Source organism: Bos taurus, chromosome 8, assembly GCF_002263795.3.
Source record: "Bos taurus isolate L1 Dominette 01449 registration number 42190680 breed Hereford chromosome 8, ARS-UCD2.0, whole genome shotgun sequence".
Classification (NCBI taxonomy): domain Eukaryota; kingdom Metazoa; phylum Chordata; class Mammalia; order Artiodactyla; family Bovidae; genus Bos; species Bos taurus.
In genome coordinates, this window is record NC_037335.1 from 86,778,775 (window position 1) to 86,804,056 (window position 25,282).

A 25,282-nucleotide genomic window follows, 5' to 3' on the forward strand; every position below is an offset into this window, starting at 1 on the left:
GTAGGATTTGCAGTGACTGGGAGCAGTGAGGGAATGCCCCGGCAGGAGAACCACCATGAGCAAATGCATAGGGAGGTGATGGCTTCACGTTGTGATGACAGAGCAGCTCTGCCCAAGAGAAATATAATGTGAGCTATGTATACAGTTTACAATTTTTTAGTAGTTGAGCTATAAAAATAAACAAGTGAAATTAATTTTAATAAAATATTATATTTAATCTGCTATATATAAACTATCAGGGCTTCCCTGGTGGCTCAGTCAGTAAGGAATCTGCCTGCAATGCAGGAAACCCAGGTCTGATCCCTGGAGAAGAAAGATTCTCCCAGAGAAGGAAATGGCAACCCACTCCAGTATTCTTGCCTGGGAAATTCCATGGACAGAGGAGCCTGGTGGGCTGTAGTCCATAGGATCACAAATGAGTTGGACACAATTTAACCACTAAACTATCACCACCATATAAACTATTATCATTTTATCACATCATTGATATGAAAGATCATTCATGAAATATTTTACATGCCTTTATGTACTAAGTCTTCTAAATCTGGGATGCATTTTACCCTCAGAGGACATCCCAGGTTTGAGCAGCCACTTTTCAAGGCTCAAAGCCCCATGATGCTGGCAGCTGTGTATGGACTGGGCTGGAGTGTTGGGATCGTTTCTCAGTGATGGGCATTACTGCCAGTGATCGACATCCCCATATCCCCAGGGAGATGGGCATGCAGACATGGCATGGTGCTCCAGTGCAGCAAGCCTTGACTGCCTACATTTGCAAAGTGTCCATGGCCACAAGTGACTCCTCTCCTCCTGTCCCAGCCCTGATTTGGGATCCATCAGCTTCCTCAACAAACTTGCTGTACAGTTGCCCTGGCCAGCTTGGTGTGGCTCCTTCTCCATGGAGACACCTACCCATCCTTCTGATGCTGACCAGGGTCATCTTCTGGGAACACCTGCTCTGCCATTCCTGGAGGGATGTTGTGCTTTCCAAAACTGGCTGCCTCATATCCTCACCCCTGTGTTCTTTTTGTGATATGGTGAGGGCAATCCTTTTTGGGAGTGGTGGAGACAATCCTTCTTGGGAGTGGTGGGCTCCATCCTACCCCTTGAATCTGGGCCAGCCTTACTGACTGGCCAACAGGTAGAAATGACCTGTTTGCTGTTGAGATGAGGCATGAAAGGTGATGTAACATCTCCTTCTTGTCTCCTGGGATGCTTGCTCTTGGAGTTAGTTCAGCTGCCATGCTCTGAGGGAGCCCAGGCCACGTGGTGAGGCCAGCTGTAGTTCTACAGGCAATTGCCCCAGAAAAGGACCAGCTGACAGCTTGCATTCACTCCAGATGGGTGCCTGAGAGAGCACTGGATATGAGTCTAGCCTCAGCCACCAAATAGCTGTAACTGCCTGAGCTGAGGGTAATCAAACTCCAAGAGGGTGAGAGAAAATGAGAAAAAAATCATTGGCATAATAAATAAATCACCCATACTTTAAGTCACTAAGTGTTAGGAGGCTTTGTTGTAGATATAGGTAACTGGAAGATGCCCTTTCCTAATGCCCCCATCTTTAGAAAGTCAGGTGTCTCTTTCTGGTCTTAGGACCACCCTGGGAGGCCACTGGCCCTCACTGGCACACAGGTTGTGAGTATAAATCTGTTCCTTTTTTAACCATACTCTTGGAACTTCCCTGGTGGTCCAGTGGTTAAGAATCCACCTGCCAATGAAGGGGATATGAGTTCAATCCCTGGTCCAGGACGATCTCAAATGCCCATAAGCAACAAAGCCCTGGCATCACAACTGCTGAGTCCAAGTTATCTAGAGCCCTTGCTCCTCATTAAGAGAAATCACCACAATGAGAAGCATGGGCATCGCAACTAGAGAGTAGCCTGTATGCAGCAACAAAGACTCAGCACAGCCAAAAATAAACGCATAAATAAATAAATCACACTCTTCATGGTAGGGGCCAGGCTTTCTTGGTTTATGGCATTAGTGGCTCTGTGGCAGACTCTCAACACAGCCATTGAGGCTCTCAGTTCTTTTCTGTAGTATAAATGGATGAATCAATATTTGTTGAAGTAAAAGCACACAGGCTTGTGCCCTCTGGTTGGTTCTTCCTCTTAACCTTATCAGGTGTGGAAACTGAGGCCGAGGTGACAGACTCAAGGTCACACAGCTCCCCCAACCAACACAGGGTCACACAGCTCCCCCATGCCAGGAATGCGTCTCATGTCCAGCGGTCCATCTATGAGCCCTGCCCACACACCTTTGGGGTGGCAGGGTCTGACCTGGGCTGTCCCTTGTCAGTGCTGTGTGATTATGCCCAAACCCTTAACCCTCTCTGCCCCCTAGACTTCCAAACACTGGGCTGGATCCTGCCTTCCTCACAACATCTGTAGAACTATGGGGCCAGGGCCTGTGTCCCATGGGGTCTGAGTGGACAGATCATGAATGTAAGAGTATGTTCATACTTGGGGGCTGCTCCTTGTGTCAATTTCCCAGACCTGCTGCCTGCACTGTGGTCCCGAGCCCCCTGATCTTTGGACCCTGCACAACCCACTTTCTCCAGACTTCCCACCATTGACGATTCTCTTTCTCAGGAATCTCCACCATCACTCCCACTTATAATTGTGTCTTTGCAACCTGAACTTGAAGCATTCTCCCTTGAGCCCACACCCACCACAGCTGTTGCCTCTCTCTCCCTCCCTCGGTCAGTTGGATTTCTCTCAGATCTCTCTGCGTTTCTGTGGGCCTTCTCCAACAGGACCATTGGGCCCATCATTGATGAGGCCTACAAGCACTCCACACCCTCCTCTGCAGACTCACGGCAGCCCGCACGGCCAGTCACCCTGTCTTGTGGCTTCCAGGCACCATACCCTTCATTTTCCCTCTGGTGTCCTTGGCTCCTCCTCAGCCTCCTTCCCCTCCGTTTCCAGGGGATGCTGTTGGAATCACATCTGATTCTGGCTTTCCTGAGATGAGGAGGTGAGAGGAGGTCATTTATGTGAGACGTGACTCCAGAAATAACTCCAGGAGGTAAGACAGTATGGTAGTGGTCCCCCAGCCACACTGGGGACATCAGGAACCCACGCCTTCAGGAACCCAAACACACCTCAGGCTTACCCTTCCCAGGGTCCCAGGGAGCTGGGATGTCTGTGCGTCAACCTTCCCTAGCTCCCGACCTGGCCTGCACCCTCAGGCGTTGACGCTGGTGGCAGAAGGTGCCAAGCTGGCTGACACAGCAAGATCAAAGGGGTCAGGCCGAGGGCCCGACACTTTTGGCATTCTCGGAGTTCTGTGCTACCTGCGGGTATTACCTCTTCAAAATAAAGTTAGAATGGTGACAACAGCAGAGGAAGCACAAAACCACAGTCCATGAAATGTTTGGAAGGTCCTAGCACCAGCCCCTCATTCCCGGTACTCCTCAGCCACCTGGGTTCCTTTGTCCCTGAACCACTGGCAATGACTTGTTCGGTTATCAGCAGTCTTCCCTTTTCTGTCAACTTCCCTAGAAGACACGTGCTATTTCTCATTGTATCTCCAGGACTTGAAGCATCATTGGTTCTCAGTAGATATGCACTGAATGAACAAATAAAACATACATCATAGTTAATATGAAAAATAAGCTGCCCGCAGAGTCAGTGACTTAATGAGGAAAAATAGGCATGTTCCCAGAGATTTTAATGGGAACATGTGATTACTTTGGACCAGATATTTGATTTAAGAAACAAAAGCATTTATATTCATTGTGTGACTGGCTTAAGGAGTGTGGTTCCTTAACACAGGTAACTGGGGCCGGCTTCAGGGTGTTCAAGCTGGGCAGTACCTTGGGGCCCTGAGCTCGGAAGCATCCTGGGCTGTTCCCATGTTCTGCCATTGCCATCTTGATATTCTTAGTAATTTCTGAACAACAGGACATATGTTCATTTTGCTCCTGGCCTGACAAATTAGACAGCTGATCTTAAGGGCAACACAGGGTAATCTTCTGTGTGTGTGCTTAGTTGCTCAGTCATGTCCAACTCCGCGACCCCATGGGCTGTAGCCCATCAGGGTCCTCTGTCCACGGGATTCTCCAGACAAGAATACTGGACTGGGTTGCCATTCCCTTCTCCAGGGGATCTTCTTGACCCGGGAATTGAACCAGGATCTCCTGCATTGCAAGGAGATTCTTTACCATCTGAGCTACTAAACCCAGTATTTTCTCTCTTCTTGAAACTTTTCTAGAGGGTCAGCCACAGGGCCCTCTGAGCACTGAGGGATGTTTTCTAGGGTTAGGTCATAGCACTCATTCATGTGTGGCTACCAGGCTCCGCTGGGTCTGCTTTCACTGCCCCACCATCAATATTCACGGCACATGGTTCTATTGCTCTGGAGGCTGATCTGGATTCCAGCCTTGTGGAATATCAGACCTGCAGCCACTGTTCAGAGGCAGTTGCTGTAGGTTCATGTGGGGAGAGGCAGAGCTGTGCCTGGTTACCTTGTGATGAACTTTCCCTGAGGTGACTTCTCTATGGTGTTTTTAAAGCCCTGGGTTCACAGGAAAGCAGTCTCCCAAACCTCACTCCCAGGAACTCAGATGTGGGCCTGGAGAGGTTCAAGAGTTTTACTTTTTCACAGGTTCCTTGGGTCTGTCAAGAAATGAAGCTAGGAAGGACACTCAGTCACAGGGTTTCTTTCCGACATTAAAATATATAAATATAAAAAATTTCAAATATATAGAAAAGTAAAAAGAATTGCATAGGGATCACTGACATTCTTACAAACAAAACTACACGGTTAACATATTGCTACATCTGCTTTATCACAAAACAATACAACCATCCATCCATCTATCCATCTATTCATCTGTCTCTGTCCCTTTATCCATCCATCCATCCATCCACCCCTCCTTCCATCCATCCATTCAGCTGTCCATATTCATCCATACTGATGTAGATTTCATAAAATCTACATCCCATAAAAACTTGCCTGCTCAGATCTCTGATTTTCCATGAACAGGCAAAATGTGTCCAGGCACCAAATTTTTATGAAATCATGAGATTTCACAGATTAACCTTGCTCTTTTTCTACCTCGTTGCATTCTAGTGGGGGGTAACTTGCTTATTTGCCTCTCTGAGCTGTTCTCTTCAATGTTTGATGTGGGTTTCTTTTTGTATTCATTTACCACAGATACTTTACTATAAAACAAAATATCTCCTTGTTGTTGAGAGTGCCCTCATTCTCTGTGTTGTTCTTACTTCTGAGTTTCTAAGTGTAGTTTTTCTGAAAGGCAGATGTTCTTGGTTTATTTTGTGCTTGGGTATAGTGGGAAGAACCCTTGACTAGCTCTTGATGTAATTTTAGAGCTGTCACATTTGCAAAGGATTGTACCAACTTCCCAGTGGAGCTCCAAGTTCTTTTACCAATAACATTTCAGAAATGCAGGAAGAATGTAGGTCACCTGAGAATTTGAGGGTGATATGAGGCTTGATAATCTGATGCTCAGAGCCAACCCATTGGTACTCAGAAGGCTCTGTGGAAATGTGGCATAACATAATTGATCTACATAGCCCGTCACCAGAATGGTTTGTGGAAGGACTGCCTGAGGACAGGTAAGATGCAGTGTCACTAGGAAAGAGAAGCGAGGGAATATTAACAAAATGAAGCAAAACACTAGACACAAGATGAGCATTAGTTCTTATATTTTCTAGGCGATCTCACGGTCCTAGCAGCAGAGGCAGGGAAGTGCTTGCTCCTGACTTGTGGCCCTGCCCAGAGCCCCGGCCTGTGCTTGCCTGGTGTCAGTCTGTGACTTAGGACCAAGCCTGTTCTGCCTCAAACACCCCTTTACAAACATGGAATGTGATCTGTCTGCCAGCATGGTCAAGGGACAGAAGAACTCACAACAGATCTTAATATTTGATAACATTCTTAAAACTCAAACTTTGCGTTTGAGCTACTAAAAGCTATAGATACATACCTACTTATATACATACATTTATTCAAATCATTGGAGATTGAATAGTTGCATAGAAAATTCCAGGTAGCATTAAATTGCATTTCAAATCAAACACGTTCAGTTCAGTTCAGTCGCTCAGTCGTGTCCAACTCTTTGCGACCCCATGAATTGCAGCACACCGGGCCTCCCTGTCCATCACCCACTCCCAGAGTTCACTCAAACTCATGTCCATCGAGTCAGTGATGCCATCCAGCCATCTCATCCTCTGTTGTCCCCTTCTCCTCCTGCCCCCAATCCCACCCAGCATCAGAGTCTTTTCCAATGAGTCAACTCTTCACATGAGGTGGCCAAAGTACTGGAGTTTCAGCTTCATTCACCATCATTCCTTCCAAAGAACACCCAGGACCTATCTCCTTTAGAATTGACTGGTTGGATCTCCTTGTAGTCCAAGGGACTCTCAAGAGTCTTCTCCAACACCACAGTGCAAAAGCATCAATTCTTCAGCGTTCAGCCTTCTTCACAGTCCAACTCTCACATCCATACATGACCACTGGAGAAACCATAGCCTTGACTAGATGGACCTTTGTTGGCAAAGTAATGTCTCTGCTTTTCATAACTTTCCTTCCAAGGAGTAAGCATCTTTTAATTTCATGGCTGCAATCACCATCTGCAGTGCTTTTGGAGCCCCCCAAAATAAAGTCAGCCACTGTTTCCACTGTTTCTCCATCTATTTCCCATGAAGTGATGGGACCAGATGCCATGATCTTAGTTTTCTGAATGTTGAGCTTTAAGTCAACCTTTGCACTCTCCTCTTTCACTTTCATCAAGAGGCTTTTTAGTTCCTCTTCACTTTCTGCCATAAGGGTGGTGTCATCTGCATATCTGAGGTGATTAATATTTCTCCCGGCAATCTTGATTCCAGCTTGTGCTTCTTCCAGCCCAGCATTTCTCATGATGTACTCTGCACATAAGTTAAATAAGCAGGGTGACCATATACAATCTTGACATACTCCTTTTCCTATTTGGAACTAGTCTGTTGTTCCATGTCCAGTTCTAACTGTTGCTTCCTGACCTGCATATAGTTTTCTCAAGAGGCAGGTCAGGTGGTCTGATATTCTCTTCTCTTTCAGAATTTTCCACAGTTTATTGTGATCCACATAGTCAAGGGCTTTGGCATAGTCAATAAAGCAGAAATAGATGCCTTTCTGGAACTCTCTTGTTTTTTTGATGATCCAGCGGATGTTGGCAATTTGATCTCTGTTTCCTCTGCCTTTTCTAAAACCAGCTTGAACATCAGGAAGTTCACGGTTCACGTATTGCTGAAGCCTGGCTTGGAGAATTTTGAGCATTACTTTACTAGCATGTGAGATGAGTGCAACTGTGTGGTAGTTTGAGCATTCTTTGGCATTGCCTTTCTTTGGAATTGGAATGAAAACTGACCTTTTCCAGTCCTGTGGCCACTGCTGAGTTTTCCAAATTTGCTGGCATATTGAGTGCAGCACTTTCACAGCATCATCCTTCAGGATTTGAAATAGCTCAACTGGAATTCCATCACCTCCCCTAGCTTTGTTCATAGTGATGCTTTCTAAGGCCCACTTGACTTCACATTCCAGGATGTCTGGCTCTGGCTCTAGGCGAGTGATCACACCATCATGATTATCTGGGTCATGAAGATCTTTTTTGTACAGTTCTTCTGTGTATTCTTGCCACCTCTTATTAATATCTTCTGTTTCTGTTAGGTCCATACCATTTCTGTCCTTTATCAAGCCCATCTTTGCATGAAATGTTCCCTTGGTATCTCTAATTTTCTTGAAGAGATCTCTAGTCTTTCCCATTCTGTTGTTTTCCTCTATTTATTTGCATTGATCGCTGAGGTAGGCTTTCTTATCTCTTCCTGCTATTCTTTGGAACTCTGCATTCAGATGCTTATATCTTTCCTTTAGAAACAAATATTTATAAGTTATATTATACTTTCCTTCTCTTCTTAAAACAGTTTTCTGAAAACAACTTGACCTTTTCTTAATGACTTAAATCATTCCCCAGGAGAGGCAATAGGTGAAGTCCAAACCCCTGTGATTCAGGGTAGTGGGAAACTCAGAGAAGTGATTCATCAAGCAATTCTCACAGGCTGACTCTGCTCCCCTCAGCCCCCACCAATACACACTCAGAAGAGAACAACCAGGTAGCAAACTCCAAATTCTATGGACAACATGGGCATCAAAACCAGCTGACTAGGTATTCTCACGAATTTCCCAAGCAAATGGGCAGTGATAAGCCACCAACAATCAGAGTCCTTGGCCTTGACATCTGTGTGGGCAGAATAAGAAGGAAAGAAAGGGGAAGGATCTAAGAATCCAAAATGGGAGAATCCCAAATAGCCTAACAAGTGGTTCCTGGAGAGGATGCTCAAGCATTGAGAAGAGCAGAAACTATTACATGGAGTGAGTGCAGGGCTCCACCTGAGATCACCCCAGGTGTGTGCATGGGCCCATCTGAGATCCCTCCAGATGAATGCACAAGCTCTACCAGCAGAACAGAAGAGGCTGCTTGCTGGTACAGGGTTTCCTTCTGGGGCAATGAAAAGATTCTGAAATTAGATAGTGGTAATTGCTATCCAGATGGTGACTGCAGCCATGAAATTAAAAGACGCTTACTCCTTGGAAGAAAAGTTATGACCAACCTAGATAGCATATTGAAAAGCAGAGACATTACTTTGCCAACAAAGGTCCATCTAGTCAAGGCTATGGTTTTTCCTGTGGTCATGTATGGATGTGAGAGTTGGACTGGGAAGAAGGCTGAGTGCCGAAGAATTGATGCTTTTGAACTGTGGTGTTGGAGAAGACTCTTGAGGGTCCCTTGGACTGCAAGGAGATCCAACCAGTCCATTCTGAAGGAGATGAGCCCTGGGATTTCTTTGGAAGGAATGATGCTAAAGCTGAAACTCCGACACTTTGGCCACCTCATGCGAAGAGTTGACTCATTGGAAAAGACTCTGATGCTGGGAGGGATTGGGGGCAGGAGGAGAAGGGGACGACAGAGGATGAGATGGCTGGATGGCATCACCGACTCGATGGACGTGAGTCTGAGTGAACTCCAGGAGTTGGTGATGGACAAGGAGGCCTGACGTGCTTCGATTCATGGGGTCGCAAAGAGTCAGACACGACTGAGCAACTGAACTGAACTGAATTGTTATCCAACATTGCGTCAATATGTAGATTACAAACCACTGAATTTTGCACTCTAAAATACTTAAAACAGACAATTTTATGTTATGTATATTCAATCTCAGTTGAAAACAAGGAAGAACCAAAGGGCGTGGGCACATACCAGCTCAGTCCTCTGAACTCTCAAGCTGACCTTACAGGACAGGCTCCTGCTGAAGAGAGGTGCTGGCATAGATGTCCAAGTAGATAAGGTACAGACCCAAGTGGGAGGAGACAGGGCCAGCCTGTCCCGGAAATTGAGCCTAGTACTGTGGGTCACCACACCAGAGAATGCCAGAGACAGCTCTATGAAGTAAGAAGGGTGGTCTTGGAGGAATTGCAGCTACAAGGCAAGAAAGTCTCTCAGGTGTTGGACAGGAGTCAGAGGTGTCAGCACTACATGTTGGCTTTTAATACATACGCAGATAGATAAAAATCAGTATTGATGTGGGTGTATATACATTTATCTCCTAGCTCTGACTGTTGAGAGGACCTACAGGTTGTGACACACCAGTAGCAATGAGCACACCCAACACCCAGATCTGGGTTTTTAAATACCATTGTCCAAAAGGGGAAATCAGGACTCCTGAAGAAATGATTGATTTTAGAATCAGGGCAGGGAAAGTACAAGGTGAACCTGGAGTATTTTGTGGTGCCAGAAAGTAAGAAAAGACTCAAGAAGTAATGAAGACATATCAAAGGAATATAGGAGCCAATTTTCAGGAAGAAAGGATGAGAAACGATAGAAATAAAGATCACTGTATTAGGTAGATATTGTTGCATAACAAGTCATTGTAGAACTTAGTAGTCTACACAATAAACATTTTTTATCTCACAGATTCTGTGGGTGAAAAATCTGGATGTGACTTAGCTGGATCCCTGACTCAAGGTCCCTTCAAGGTGGCAGCCACTGCATCAGCTTGCCTGGGGGAGGATCCACTTCTGAGCTCATCTCAAGGCTGCTGGTAGGTCCTCACTACCTTGTCTGGGGACATCTGTCCTTGCCATGTGAGTCTCTCCATAAGGCAGTTCACCACACAGGCCTGGCTTCCCTTAGAACCAGCAAGTGAAGAAAAAGCAAAGGTGTTCCCAGGATGGAAGCCACAGTCTGTTAAAAACCTGACATCAAGAACTTTGTATGTGCGTCTCTCTTCCCAGAACAGCTTTTTTCCTGCCCCAGTGACTTGCTTCCTTTTACCTTTCAGATCTATTCAGGGCTCACCCCCTCTGATCCTTTGTGTAAAAGTAGGACCTGCCACCAATTATTTTCTATCTCAGCATTCTGTTTGCTTCACTCATAAGATGTCTTGCCATTTTCAATTACTTTGTTTATAAGATTATGGTGAGGACCATAATATAGTCATATAAATGAGTAAAGAAGATGTGGTACATGTACCCAATTGAATATTACTCAGCCATAAAAAGAATGAACTAATACCATTTGCAGTAACATGGATCGATCTAGAGATTATCATATTCAATGAAGTAAGTCAGGAAGAGGAAGACAAATACCATGTGATATCACTTATGTTTGGAATCTAAAATATGACTTGTATATGAAACAGATTCACAGACAAAGAGAAAAGACTTATGGTTTTCAAGGGGAAGGAGGATGGCAGAGTGAAGGACTGGGAGTTTGGGGTTAACAGAAGCAAACTGTTATCTATAGAACAGATAAGTAACAAGGTCTTACTGTATAGCACAGGGAACAATACTCAATATCCTGTGATAAACCATATTGGAAAAACTATGAAAAAGAATGTATATATATTTATGTATGATTGACTCACTTTGCTATTTAGCAGAAATTAACATAACGTTGTAAATAACTATACTTCAATAAAATAAAATTTAAAATATAGTCCTATAGAATAAAATAAATAGATGAGTAAAATAGAATAGAATGGCACAGAACAGGATAGAATAAGGACTGGAGGTAGGCATCTGATCTTTGTTGCCCGTAGCTCTGTGTCAACCACCTAGCATGGTACAGGGCACGGAGTATGACCTCAGTGACTATTTGAGTGAATGGATACATCTGGATTTTGAACAGTCCTTATGTGCGCTTTGGCCACTGTGGCGGATTCATTTTGATATTTGGCAAAACTAATACAATTATGTAAAGTTTAAAAATAAAATAAAATTTAAAAAAATACTAAAAAAAAATAAAAAAACAAAAACAAAACAAACAAAAAAATAACCCAAGGAGCCATGGGGCCTGGCGGTGCACCTGCACACCCAGGTCAGCAGGAAGTTGGGGGAATGGGGCATAGGAGTCCCTGGGAAAGGTCCAGACCGCATCTAAACCCTTTAAGTTGGGACCTCTGGGGGAAGGTTCTGGGCATGTATATTTCTTAATGCCCCAGGAATGTCCCATAGAAGCTGAGGTTGGGGACAACTGAGGCTGTAGAGAGGACTGTTTCCAAATAAGACTCTTTTTTTCCTCTGATCTGTGACTATTTGCTATCACTTGTGATTAGAAGGGGACAAGTGTGTATGACTCGACCTGAATTTGCTTCTGAATGCACTTGGGGAAGAAAGCAGTCTCTGCTCCCCAGTCAGAGACTGTGGTCCAGATCAGGGATTCTCAACTTCATTTACTTGCTGCAGTTCCCAGAGTAGTTGTGGAAAGTCTCACCCCATGAAGTCCTGCTGTGATCTGTTTGGGGTTCCAGATGGCCTTGGGGGTGGTCATGTGTATTCAGGGTGAGAGTACTGCCCTGGACCCTGGACCCAGTGGAAGAACAGCTCTGGAGGTTGCCTTTGGGGCTGTCAGTCTTCCACAGCCCAGAAGTCCCTTAGGCTGTTCTTTATCCCTCCATGCAAGCCACTGTTTCATATAACTTGCATAAATTCAGGCTATGTTTCCACCCAAGGTTAATCATTTTAATTAGTAAAGCTGCTATATCATAGGAAGCAAACAGTGACCCTTAAGTAGATAATTGGCAAAATTGAAACAATTAAGTGATTTTTCCCCAGGAGAGCATTCAGCAAAGCCATTCTAGCAACAGGCAAAGGAACGACACAAATGAAGTGTTTGTGACATGTACGAAAGAAAGTAATGTGTGGTGTTTGCAGTCCACTCAGATCATCCCACTGGAAGGATTTTCACCTACTTCCTGGTCAACCCTTTGAGTCATTTGGTCAACTCCAGGGTTCTGAGTGAAATCGGGCTCAGTTATCACAGTGACGACAATATTTTTGCTCCCTTCTTTATCTTATCTTACATCCTGTTCCCCCATCATCCACCTGATCCCTCTACTCTGGGAATAACCCTCCCTCCCCACAACTACACTGCCTGTCCTACAATGTTATCTGGTGGAACTCAAGGAAGATGCTGAAATCAAGTCTTAAAAAAATTTTTTTTATTGTGGAAAAAGTCACATAATATAAAGCATACTATTTTAACCGTGTTTAACTGTACAGTGCAGTGGCAGTAAGTACATTCCATTGTTATGAAACTCTCACCACCATCATCTCCCAAAATTTTCACCTTCCTAAACTGAAACTCTGTCCCCATTAAACACCAAGTCCCCATTCCACCTCACCCTTACCCCTCAGCATCCACCAATGTACTTTCTGATTCTAGGAAATCAAGTCTGTGTTGCTTCTTTCATCTGAACTTGAGGAACTGCTCCCCATTCTACTCCCACAACCCCCCTCCACCCGCACCCCATGCCAGCCTGGCTTCCTGAGTGTTCTCCCCAAGTCTCCCTATAGCTTCACCCCACCCCAGCCACCCCACAGGAAACCACAAAACTGGGGGCAACCACACACCCACCTCCTGCTGCTCGCAGTGGGCTCTCTGATGAATGCCTGTAGGATTGTATTATAGAAGCTGCTCCATTTAAAGCATCCAGTTAATACAATGAGAACAGGCCTCCAGTGATTTGAGAATGGGAAGCACATGGTGTGGGATTTGCCCTATGAAAAGCCATTGCCAGGTGTGGCGATGTTTCTGTGGTGACAAGATAATCAATCACTGCCCTGGTGATTGGACAGGAGGGACAGGCTTGGAAATCCTCTGTGTCCCTCTTGGGATGAGCTGGGAAGGGGTGATAGGAGGCATCCAGGAAAGCCTCTGCTTGACCACTACCCTCTGACAGCTCCCAGCCCTGGTGGCTCCCCCGGGACTGCCTTCCAGCCCAGGGCTTCTGGGGCAGCCCCCTCCCTGGGTGTGCCAAGGAATTCAAGCTGCACAGGCCACTGGAGGGCCATCATGGCAGTGTGCTCCCTTCCCAAGCCTTCCCCACACCTGCCTCTCCCTGGGGCCTGGGCAGCCTCCAGAGCCTGTCTCCCATGGCAAGGCTGTCCTGCAGGTCTCTCCAAAGGGGCTTATTCTGCCCCCTGCACTTGCCTTTGTCCGTAAAACCATCCTCTCCTCTCTCAGTGTGTCTGTGACTCTGCTGCCTTTCCCTCTGAGTCCAATACTTGGGGAGGCTCAGCAATCCCTTGGTGCCCTTGGCGGCACTGGGTGAGCCTGGCTCTGTCATAGCCCCCTTGGATCTAGAGGACAGTGGAGGCTGGATAGGCAGTCAGTCCTCTGAGGCAGTGCTGCCTGGACAGGACACACTGACCTGAAGCCCTTTTCTGGTTCCAAGTGTGGCCTTGGGGTTATGGAACTAAAACCAGTGACCACAACAGAGGCTGGGGGCCTTAGCCACAGCTAACTGAGATCCGACTAAACAGGATCCCCTATCCTGTGTATCCAGAAATAGAAACAAACCAAAGATGAGAGGGAAATGAGCCATTCTGGAAGGTGTATGTTTCTAAAATGGGAGGAAAAGGCAAAACAAAGAAATAAGGAAACTGGGACAAGTTGAAAAATACATTTGGCAATGAGAGCTGTGTTTAAGTAGATGAGGAATTTAAAACACCGAGCTGGGTCAGGATTTGGAATGTTGTGTGGAATGCTTTTAAAAATGATGTTCAAAAAAAATTTGAAGAAAGTTAAAGATCTTAGTGACTTTATTCAATCAGTCCTCAATCAGCCAACATCCCATCTAGTGAACAGAAAAGAGCTCTGAGGATCTGCACAAAATAAGGCTTTCATAGGCATAAGGGGGTGGGAAGAGGAAGGTTCTAGCAAAGAGTAAGGTCACCTCACTATGGGGAAAAGACAGGGTCTATTGGGAAGATCACCTCACTAGTACTGACCAGGTAATCCCAGACTAACTGGTTAAAGGTGATATTTCTGGGAAAAGCTGAAATTGCATTTGGGTTAGGTAATAAGTCTCAGTTGGTTGACATGGAGCTTAGTACAAGTGACTCCATTTTGGACCTTTTGTTTCTTCCTGTTTTTTTTTTTTTTCTTTTTAAATTGTGATTAAAATAACTTTACAGAATTTACCCCAAGGAGGAAGAAATAGCCTCTGTTAGGCTCTGGATGTAGGAATTAAAATGCATTTTTTTATGTGGCCCAGCCTGAGAGCTGACTGTGCTGTTAAGGAACGTGTAAATCTCTGCCACAGATGGTGGAGAGAACAGTGATGATTAAACGTTTCATCAGAGGCCTTATACTTTGTTGTGTGTTCATTGTGGCTACAGGAAAGGATGCTGTAACAGATCTTTAAATAGCAAACCTGCGGCTAAATTTCACTTCATCCATCAAAAGCCGCTGCTATGCAATGACCTAATTTTAGCTGCTTATCAATTCCCCAGTGCTTGTTCGTTGATGTAACTTTGATCCTCTGATGTTAGATGACTTTGTGCTGAATATAGCTAGAATTTAATATGAATCATTTGGATGGCTGCCCAGCTGAGCTCAAGCATGTAAGTGTATGTCTGTGTGTGTGTGTGTGTGTGTGTGTGTGTGAAAACGGAGGGGGGGTGATGCAGGCTGGGAGGTGGATGACAAACACAGATACCAGCTTCCTTAATCTTAGGGCAATCAACTTCCCATCATGTCCTTGGACTTTCACTTTATTTTCCATTGTAACCAACGAGATTCTTCTAGCGGCAAGTACACGTGGGACTTGAGCAATGATATCGTGCTCCTGCCAAGATCTAATGAGAGTGTCAATAATTGCAAGACATTTTAAATGAATGTTTTCTAAGCAAATCATTGCCTTTTCAAAGAGCTTTTCTTTCTGCTTACGGAAAGAGCAACTCAGACACTCTGAGGGAGCCGAGAGCATGTTTGATCGCCTTCCTCCTCTCCCATATTCTGGACTGTTAGAGAATGTCTTTTTTCATCTTTTCTACTATCAGGCTTTTCATCTGAACTGTGAGATTTCTTCCCATCATCCTGGCTCTTTGAGGGCATCCGGGTAACACACGTCATTTCTGGATGTGTGTAGGTTCCTTGGCTCTCCTATATTTACTTGCCCTGGTTCGTGTAATTTCTTGCCCCACAACAGAGTCATGATATTTGATTTCCATTTTCTGAACATTGCAGGTGAAGCTGAAAGCCAGGGGGATGGAGAGATTTTCTGGGACATACTAGCCTTCCTGGATAGATCTGGCCTAGGGCTACCAGCCTAGATCTGCCTTCTCACTCAGGTGGGAGTGGAGGAGGGGCTCTCTCTAATTTCTATTTTCTTCTTTTTCCTGGATTTAACCACTGCTTACTTATAACCTCCTCCCCTCAGATAGAGCCTGGGAGAGGGTAATAAAGCTTAAATCTGACTTGGCTGCCTGATAACAGTCTGGTGGAGAAAGAAATCAAGACCCTTCATCCCAGGATTGTATGTGCATTTTCATCTTCCTTGCTGTTTCTGTCTGCAGTCATCAAGGGTGCATGCAAAAACAGGCATGGGCAGATACGTACTGGGGCGTGGTGCAGGAGGAGTTCGTAATGGATATAAGATGTCTTAAGATCCTCAGAGGAAAGTTTCCTTTAGAAAGAAATAATTAGCTGCTGCAAAGAAGTGCCTAGAATGAAATCAACTTAAATATAAACCCTGACTGTTCAAACCAGTTTCTAGGTAGCTTGACTAATGTTAGAGATGGACCTCTGCAACAATCTGTGGGACACCTTAGCTAGATAGGAACAGAACACTCTATTTCATACCCTAGCCTCTCCGTAACACTTCAAATACTGTTCTTACAGCTTGTTTGGTTACCATACTCCCCTTTTTTTGGGACAGCAGGGAGGCCTGTGCTTGCCAACATGTCTGTGAACGTCTACACAGGGCCAACAGTGTGTGAAACTTCATCCCCAGCAAAGCATGCAGTGGGGAGTGTTGATGGGAGTGGGGGTCCCTTCAGAGTTAGACGAGAGAATTGCTGGGTGTCAGGGCCTCCACAGGAAGTGGTTCAGCTAAAACAGCAGCAGTGGCTAATGTGATCAGCCCTCACTGGTCAGAATGCATCGTAAGACTGAGCATAGTTTAGAGGAAAGCAATCAACTCCACAGGTGTGTATTAAAAGTGGTAAAAGCACCTTAATAATAATTCCAAGAAACACTTGTAAAACACTTACTACACATTGCTGCTGCTAAGTTGCGTCAGTCGTGTCTGACTCTGTGTGACCCCATAGACGACAGCCCACCAGGCTCCCCCATTCCTGGGATTCTCCAGGCAAGAATACTGGAGTGGGTTGCCATTTCCTTCTCCAATGCATGAACGTGAAAAGTGAAAGTGAAGTCGATCAGTCGTGTCTGACTCTTTGAGACCCCAGGGACAGTAGCCTACCAGGCTCCTCCGTCCATGGGATTTTCCAGGCACTAGACACTCTTTAAATGCTTTCTAAAGATGGCTATACTTAACCCTTCCAATTACCTTAGGGAATAAGTTTTATAATTGTTTCCACTTCACAGAAGAGTAAGCTGAGGCTGGGACCTCCTGGGTGGTCCAGTGGTTAAGAACTTGCCTTGCAGTGCAGGGGATGTAGGTTTGATCTCTGGCTGGGGAATGAAGATCCCACATGCTCTGGGGAAGCTAGGTCCATGCACTGCAGTGAAAGATCCTGCAAGATGCAAAGAAGTTCCCGTGTTGCAACTAAGACTTGATGTGGCCAAATAAATAAATAAGAAGAGTAAACGGAGACCCAGAGAGGTCAAATACCCAATACTTGACACATCCAATACCCAGCAGACTCAGCACTCAAAGCTAGGCAAAGTCCAGATTGTGTGTTTTTGATACTAGCCTATTCTGCCTCTAACACCCCACTCCAGTACTCTTGCCTGGAGAATCCCAGGGACAGCGGAGCCTGGTGGGCTGCTGTCTATGGGGTCGCACAGAGTCGAACACGACTGAAGCGACTTAGCAGCAGCAGCAGCAGCAGCATTCTGCCTGTAAAGAACTAGAAATCTCCAGCAAGCGTCCTGTGACTCCTCCAAAAGTAGTCTGCCGACCTCAGTGACAGCAGCCAGTGGTTCTGGCTGTGTGTAGAGATCCTGTGTGTGGAGTTGCTGTCGTCAGCCATGAAAGTGCCTTTGCGATGGGTGTCTGATTAAGTGGCCCCTGGAGTAAGGACATCAGATCCCAGTGCTGATCTGAAGTAAGAATGTTCAGCCTAAAAGTAGTTTAGTCCACAGCTCTTCCTAAGAGCAGTTTATCTGGACCAGCACGGATATTGATAACACTGAAGTTCATATGTGACTTGAGTTGGTCATTTCCTTGAGATGTTCCCTGTGGTCAGAATAGACTTGCAGGGGAAGCAGGCACTGTCAGCTCTCTTGTCAGGCAAGCATGGCCTGCCCTGATGTTCCTGTATGTCAGAGGATCCACAGCCTGGAATTACATGGGAAGAACCAGACTGATCAGTGTCTGAAACAGTGGAGACAGATATCAGTCCCAGAGGGTCTTTTGATCACAGAGTAGCCTAAGGATGGAGAAGGCTGTCTAAGCTGTGGACCATTTGGGGGTTAGCAAAGGATGCAGGACTGTAGAGCATCCTGAATCAGAGAACAGAGAGGATGGATCTGTGGATGGAAAATAATCAAATGCTTGGAGTAAGACATGAAGGAAGGAGGACTTTAGAAGCTCTTTCCAGAATTGGCTCAGAGGGAAAAGCGTCTGCCTGCAATGCGGGAGACCTGGGTTCAACCCCTGGCTCGGGAAGATCCCCTGGAGAAGGAAATGGCAATCCACTCCGGTACTTTTGCCTGGAAAATCCCATGAAAGGAGAAGCCTGGTAGGCTACAGTCCATAGGGTCACAAAGAGTAGGACACGACAGCGACTTCACTTTCCCTTTCCAGAAACCCAAGGGAGTTGGGGGCAGAGGGAGGCAACCATCTGTTATGGGCTGAGTTATAGTCTCCAAAATACATATTCCTAACCCCCAGTATCTCAGAATATAGCTATATTTGGGAATAAAGCTTTTAAAGTGAAAATTAGGTTTAAATGGGGTCATCAGGGTAGGCCCAATGACCTACAAGCGACACCAAGCTACCTGGAGTCGTTATAAAAAGAAGTGATTAGGACAGAGACACACACAGAAGGAAGTCCACATGAAGACACAGGGAGAAGACAGCTGTCTACAAGCCAGAGAGAGAGGCTTCAGAGGAAACCAGCCCTGCCGACACCAGGATCTCAGACTTCAACCTCCAGAACTATGAGAAATAAATGTCTGCTGCTTTTGTCACAGCAGCCTGCCCTGACTGATACACTGCTCTTCTCCCCTCTCCAAAGCCAGCTGCAGTCTCTGGAGTTGCCTCTGAGATGGCCCTGACTCAGGTGTAAACTGTGCCTTCTGTCCTGGAAAATGCTGCAACACTTAATAAAAAGAGAGACAGGGGTTCATTTCCTCTCAAATAATAAATGCTGTGATCCCAAGGTGCTGCTCATCAATTCACTCCTTCACCAAATTCATACAGTGGCAACCTCAGTCCATGCACTAAACTCACCCCTCACAGCTGCAGCCCTGAACTGTGATCCAAAGATGTGTTCGAAGGTGTGCTGGAATAGGAACAGAGGTGGTATGCAAGGTGATCTAGGCCAGGACAACAGAGAACAGTCAGCAGGAACAGGGTCCACTTCGTATGCAGCTCTGAGGAGCTGGGACTGCTCCAAAAGTACCAGAGTGGATTGCCATTTCCTTCTCCAGGGGATCTTCCCGAGCCAGGGGTCGAACCCAGGTCTCCCGCATTGCAGGCAGACGCTTTTCCCTCTGAGCCAATTCTGGAAAGAGCTTCTAAAGTCCTCCTTCCTTCATGTCTTACTCCAAGCATTTGATTATTTTCCATCCACAGATCCATCCTCTCTGTTCTCTGATTCAGGATGCTCTACAGTCCTGCATCCTTTGCTAACCAGACTCTGAGGGAAAGGCTGTATGCATGAGGTCCTTCAAGGAGACATTGGAATAAGTTGGCCCTGGATTTGGCAAAGCAGCTTAATTATGAGCTGAAATTGCTGCTGGGGGAGAGGTCTTCTTCCACTAGAAAATCCCTCTGTCCATTCCCAGCTGGGAACATAACCCTTTCTGGCTCCTACAACAGCAAGGCCACCTCTGATCTGGGGCTCCCTACTATTTAACCTGAAGGCGTGTGACAACCTTGAGTGGGCAGAGGGAACTGCAATCCACTTAGGGGGGTTCAGGACTGCAGAGGGAAGTCAGGGTGAGCAGCATGAATGGTTTGTCTTGAGGCAGAACTGATGGAATAACTTGAGAACTTCAGTAAGAATAGGAGGAGAACTTTCAAAGAGATGAGGTCACAACACAAAAGTCCAAAAATAAAATGCATGAATTCTGATTTAAAACTTCAGGAGATGAATCGTAAAAGGATCACCTTTACTGGGGCCCAAATGTATCTCTGGTTTGAAAGATGTGGTGGAATAAACCTCTCACAAAACAGAGCCAGAGAGCTGATGAGAAATTATGAGTGAGAAGATGAGAAGCACAAGAAGCAGGATGTCTAACATAAATTGTAGGAATCTGTAATGAAGAAAGGAATAGATGGACAAATAGTAACTAAGGAGCCAAGGCAAGAAGACTACCCCATGTTGAAGAAACACTTGACTTTGCATATTCAATGATCTCTCTGAGTCTCAAGCACAATGAACAAAATTAACATGTTTATAAACATATTCCAGAGAGTTTCCTGATAAGATAAAGTGAATAATACCTGTAAGCATTCAGAAAAAAAAATAAAAACATGTTCAGTTCAGTTCAGTCACTCAGTCGTGTCCAACCCTTTGCAACCCCATGAACTGCAGCACGCCTGGCTTCCCTGTCCATCACCAACTCCCAGAGTTTACCCAAACTCATGTCCATTGAGTTGATGATGCCATCCAACCATCTCATCTTCTGTTGTCCCCTTCTCCTCCTGACTTCAACCTTTCCCAGCATCAGGGTCTTTTCAAATGAGTCAGCTCTTCGCATGAGGTGGCCAAAGTATTGGAGTTTCAGCTTCAACATCAGTTCTTCCATTGAACACTCAGGACTGATCTCCTTTAGGATGGACTGGTTGGATTTCCTTGCAGTCCAAGGGACTCTCAAGAGTCTTTTCCAACACCACAGTTCAAAAGCATCAATTCTTTGGCGCTCAGCTTTCTTTATAGTCCAACTCTCACATCCATACATGACTAGTGGAAAAACCATAGCTTTGACTAAATCGACCTTTGTTGGCAAAGTAATGTCTCTGCTTTTTAATATGCTGTCTAGGTTGGTCATAACTTTCCTTTCAAGGAATAAGCGTCTTTTAATTTCACAGCTGCAATCACCATCTGCAGTGATTTTGGAGCCCAGAAAAACAAAGTCAGCCACTGTTTCCACTGTTTCCCCCATCTATTTGCCATGAAGTGATGGGACCAGATGCCATGATCTTCGTTTTCTGAATGTTGAGCTTTAAGCCAACTTTTTCACTCTCCTCTTTCACTTTCATCAAGAGGCTCTTTAATTACATGTGAGGAAAAAAAAAATGGAGTTAGCATTAGGTGTTTCATCAATAACATTGGAAGATAGAAGATAATAATTAAGGGAAAAGCCTCTATTATCCAAGTAAATTATATTAAGAAAAATGTAATTATATTCCAGAAAAAATATAGTCATTTTGGCCATATAGGGCCTCAGCAATATAACCATGTGCGTTATCTGCAGATAATATAAAGAAAACTCTTAAATAAAACTGGAGAATATGAAGCATCCTTAGTCCTTGTGAACAATGTCTTGCACTAGAGATATGCCATCTAAGTGGATATCGTGAATCACTGGAAAATAAGCATGTGAATGTTAACTAAGGATTTGTGAGACAGCCCATTCATTCCAGAAGGGAAAGCATAATGATAATCTACTACTTAAAACATTTACAATATTAGATATTTCACCAACATCGAGGCATTAAGGCTGGAAGCTTAAGTGTGTGGTGGTAGAAAGGAGACTTGAGGTGTAGAAAGAGAGGTAGGAAAAGCATCATAGGTGATCAGGAACAGGGTGATGATGGAATCAAGAACTCATATATTACGGTGGATGGGCAGGGAGTAGGCAAGTAAAATACTTAGGAGGGGATGGGGTCATAATTAATGTCAGTATGTTAATACAGAAACAGTGGGTGTGATGCTTAACTTTATTTGTTAACTTGACAGGCCATAGGGTGCCCAGATTTGGTCAAACATGATTCCGGATGTTTTCTGTGAGGATGTTTTGGACAAGATTAACATTTGAATACTTAGACTGAGTAAAGAAGATTGCCTTCCCCAAAGTGATTAGGCCTCATCCAATCAGTTGGCAGTGAATAGCACAAAGATCACTGAGCTCCCCAGAGTAAGAGGGAAGTCCTCCTGCCTGGCTGGAGGATTTGAGCATTGGTTTTGGTTCACATCATGGACCCTGAACCAGAATGTCTTAGATAAGACACTCTTTGATCCACAAAAACTGTGAGATAATAAATGTTTATTGTTGCTTTTAGTCACTAAGTTGTGGGGCAATTTGTTAGATAGTAACTAATGCAAATGGATATGCGAATTTCCACTGCATTCCATATGCCTAAGTCCCTCTGATGCTCAATGTGTCATCAAACTAACTCCAAAGGTACCAAATTTGTGTAATATTCCACTATTCAAACTTCTAGACATATGAAGAATTATAGCTCATATTTTGTTAATGGCATGAAATTTGCCACTTTTTCTAATTTTTTAAAGAAAGCTGTATTCAGATCAGAAGAAAGAATCCCTGGTTCATCCTCAAGTTGGATGAACAAGGAAGAATTTAAACTGTGGACAGCCAACATGTGGTCTCGTGCATCCTGGTGAGTTACTAAAGTAACTGAGACACACTGTGGAGAAACCACTTACGAGACTCAGAAGGAAACTGGGGACAACAGATGCAGGCTTTGAAGTGATATCAAAAGGAGGAGGGAAGAGGCTTGCAAATTCTCAAGTGTGTGAATAGGTCAAATCTGTATGGGATGCTATAAAACAAGAGCTGTTGGTGAAATGGTTTAAATAATGTGAATTAATAGTGTTCTTGGCAACCAGAGCACCATTTATTGCTTGGGATGGTTTTGGCTCAGTTCCTCAAGTAGTAGAGAATGAAGAGATCCATGTAGAATTCAATAGTAGAAACAGTGCCAGGCTTTGAAAATGGTATTTCTTTACATTTTGAAGATGAATATCAAACCTTTCTAATACTTAAAAGCAATGTTTGTAACTATAAAGTGGTCATTATTCACTGAATCCCTGACTTCTCAAATCATTAAAATTGTTTTTTCTCCTGTTGCTTAATGTATATTAACACTCAGTAAAATTTTGCCTTTGTATTTGAACATGATGTTGGAATTCATTCAACATTTCAATGTTTCAACATTCTTTCATGACATCTCCTGTGTGTTTTGTTCTGATTTTGGAAATTAAGTGTTTTCATGTTGAGATAATTGCAAATTCACATGCAGTTGTAAGAAATAATACAAAGAGATTCATGTACATTTTACCAGGTTCCCCAATGGTGTGTGCATGTGTGCTAAGTTGCTTCAGTCTTGTCTGACTCTTCATGATCCTGTGGACTATAGTCCACCAGGCTCCTCTGTCCGTGGAATTCTCCAGGCAAGAATACTGGAGTGGATTGCCATGCCCTCCTCCTTCCCCAGTGGTAACATCTTGCAAACCTGTAGTACAATATCACAGCCAGAATGTTGATGCTGATGCAGTAAAGATACAGGACACTTCCGTCACCACCTGGATCCCTCAAGTTGCGCTTTTATAGCCACACCCACTTCCCTTCCTCCCCACCTCCATCCCATTAACTCCTGGCATCCACTGGTCTATTTTCCATTTTTGTGATTTTGTCATTTTAAGAATGTTATGTAAACGGAGTCATACAGTATGTAAACTTTCAGATTGTTTTTTTATTCAGCATAATTCTTGGAGATTAATCCAAGTTCTTGAATGGATCAATAGTTCCTTCCCTTCTATTGCTGAGTGGTATGGATGCAGCACAGTTCAGCTATTCACCTTTGATGGATGTTTAGGTCATTTCCAGCATCTGATTATTACAAGTAAAGCTACTGTGAACATTCATGTAGAGGTCTGTGTGTGTGTACCTGTTTTTCATTGTGTGTAGAATAAATGTCCATGAACACAATTGCTGGGTTGTATGTTAATTGTATGTTAAGTTTTACAAATAACTGCCAAACTGTTTTTCAGGTTGGCTGTACAATTTTGCATTGATTCCTACCATCTATGTATAAGTGATCTAGTTTCTCCAATCCTCTTGAACATTTGGCATCATCAATGTTTTCTGTATAGCCATTCTGATTGGAGTAAAGCGATTATAGTTCAATTTTCACTTCCATAATAGTTAATAATGTTGACCGTCTTTTTTGTGTGTGTTTATTTGTCATCAGCATATTCTCTGGTGAAATGTTTCCTGTCTTTTGCCCATTTTCTAACTGAATTGTTTGTTTTTTATTGTTGAGTTTTGAGAGTTCTTCGTATATTTTAGATACAAGTCCTTTGTTGGCTGGATGGATGCGTGGCTGGTTTGCAACTATTTTTCCTCAAATCTTTAGCTTGTCTTTTCATTTTCTCTGCAGGGTCTTTTACAGAGTAAAAGCTTTTAATTTTGATGAAGTCCAGCTTAACAACATTTTCCTTTCATGGATGATACTTTTGGTGTCATTCTAAGAACTATTTGCTGAGGTCAAGATCCTGAAGGTTTTCTCCTACATTTTTTCCAAGTTTCATAGTTTTTTAAGTTTTGCATTTGAATCCATGACTCATCTTGAGTTAATATTTGTAGGAGGGGAAAAGTTTAAGTGAGCTTCTCTGGTAACTCAGCTGGTAAATAGTCCTTCTCCAACGCAGGAGACCCTGGTTCGATTCCTGGGTCAGGAAGGATGGTCCCCTGGAGGAGGGATAGGTTAACCACTCCAGTATTCCAGTGTTCATGGGCTTCCCTGGGCTCAGACAGCAAAGAATTCACCTGCAATGCAGGAAACCTGGGTTTGATCCCTGTCCTGGAGGAGGGCATGGTAACCCTCTCCAGTATTTTTGCCTGGAGAATCTCCATGGATAGAGGAGCCTGGTGTGCTACAATCCAAGGGGTCACAAAGAGTCAGACACGACTGAGTGACTAAGCACAGCACAGCAAGGTTTTAGTATCACATGGTTTTCAGTGTGAGACTATGACTGTAACAGTTGCGTGCTTAAAATCTAATTCCTAATAACAAAAGCTGTGCATCATTCCTCTGGTTGTGAGCTCATGTCATTGGTTATCCCGTATTGTTTGCACTGGCATCAAGTGTAGTTCTTTTTGCTTTCTGATTTCAGATGTCTTTGTTCCAAATTGTGCTGGGACTGTCGCTTTTGCAGACTAAAAACTCGAATTTCACTTCACAGTCTATAGAGTCAGAGGCAGTTGCCGCCTCGGCACTTGTATTTCTGTGATTAGTATGTTTTTCTGCTAGTGTAATTATTTTGAATAATTTAAAATTGATCTGTTTATAAGGATTTAGCCCACTCTTATGTAATAATTTTTTCTTGCTCATCTATCCTTAATTTTTAAAAATAAAACACAATCAAGCAATTCACAGGGAGCAGAGGATGAAGCTTGAACCTTAGTTTGATTTTCTGCACAAACTGAACCTGAGATAAGAAGCTGAGTACAATTCTGTTACCAAACCACACTTGGATCTGCTTGCCCACACCCAGTAAAGCCTATCTACTGATGCTGGGTTGTGGTGGGGGAAAGTGCAGCATTTATTGCCTGGCGCCAAGTGAGGAGTCCAGGGCAGCTAGCGCTCAAAACATCCAAACTTCCTGATAGGCTTCAGCA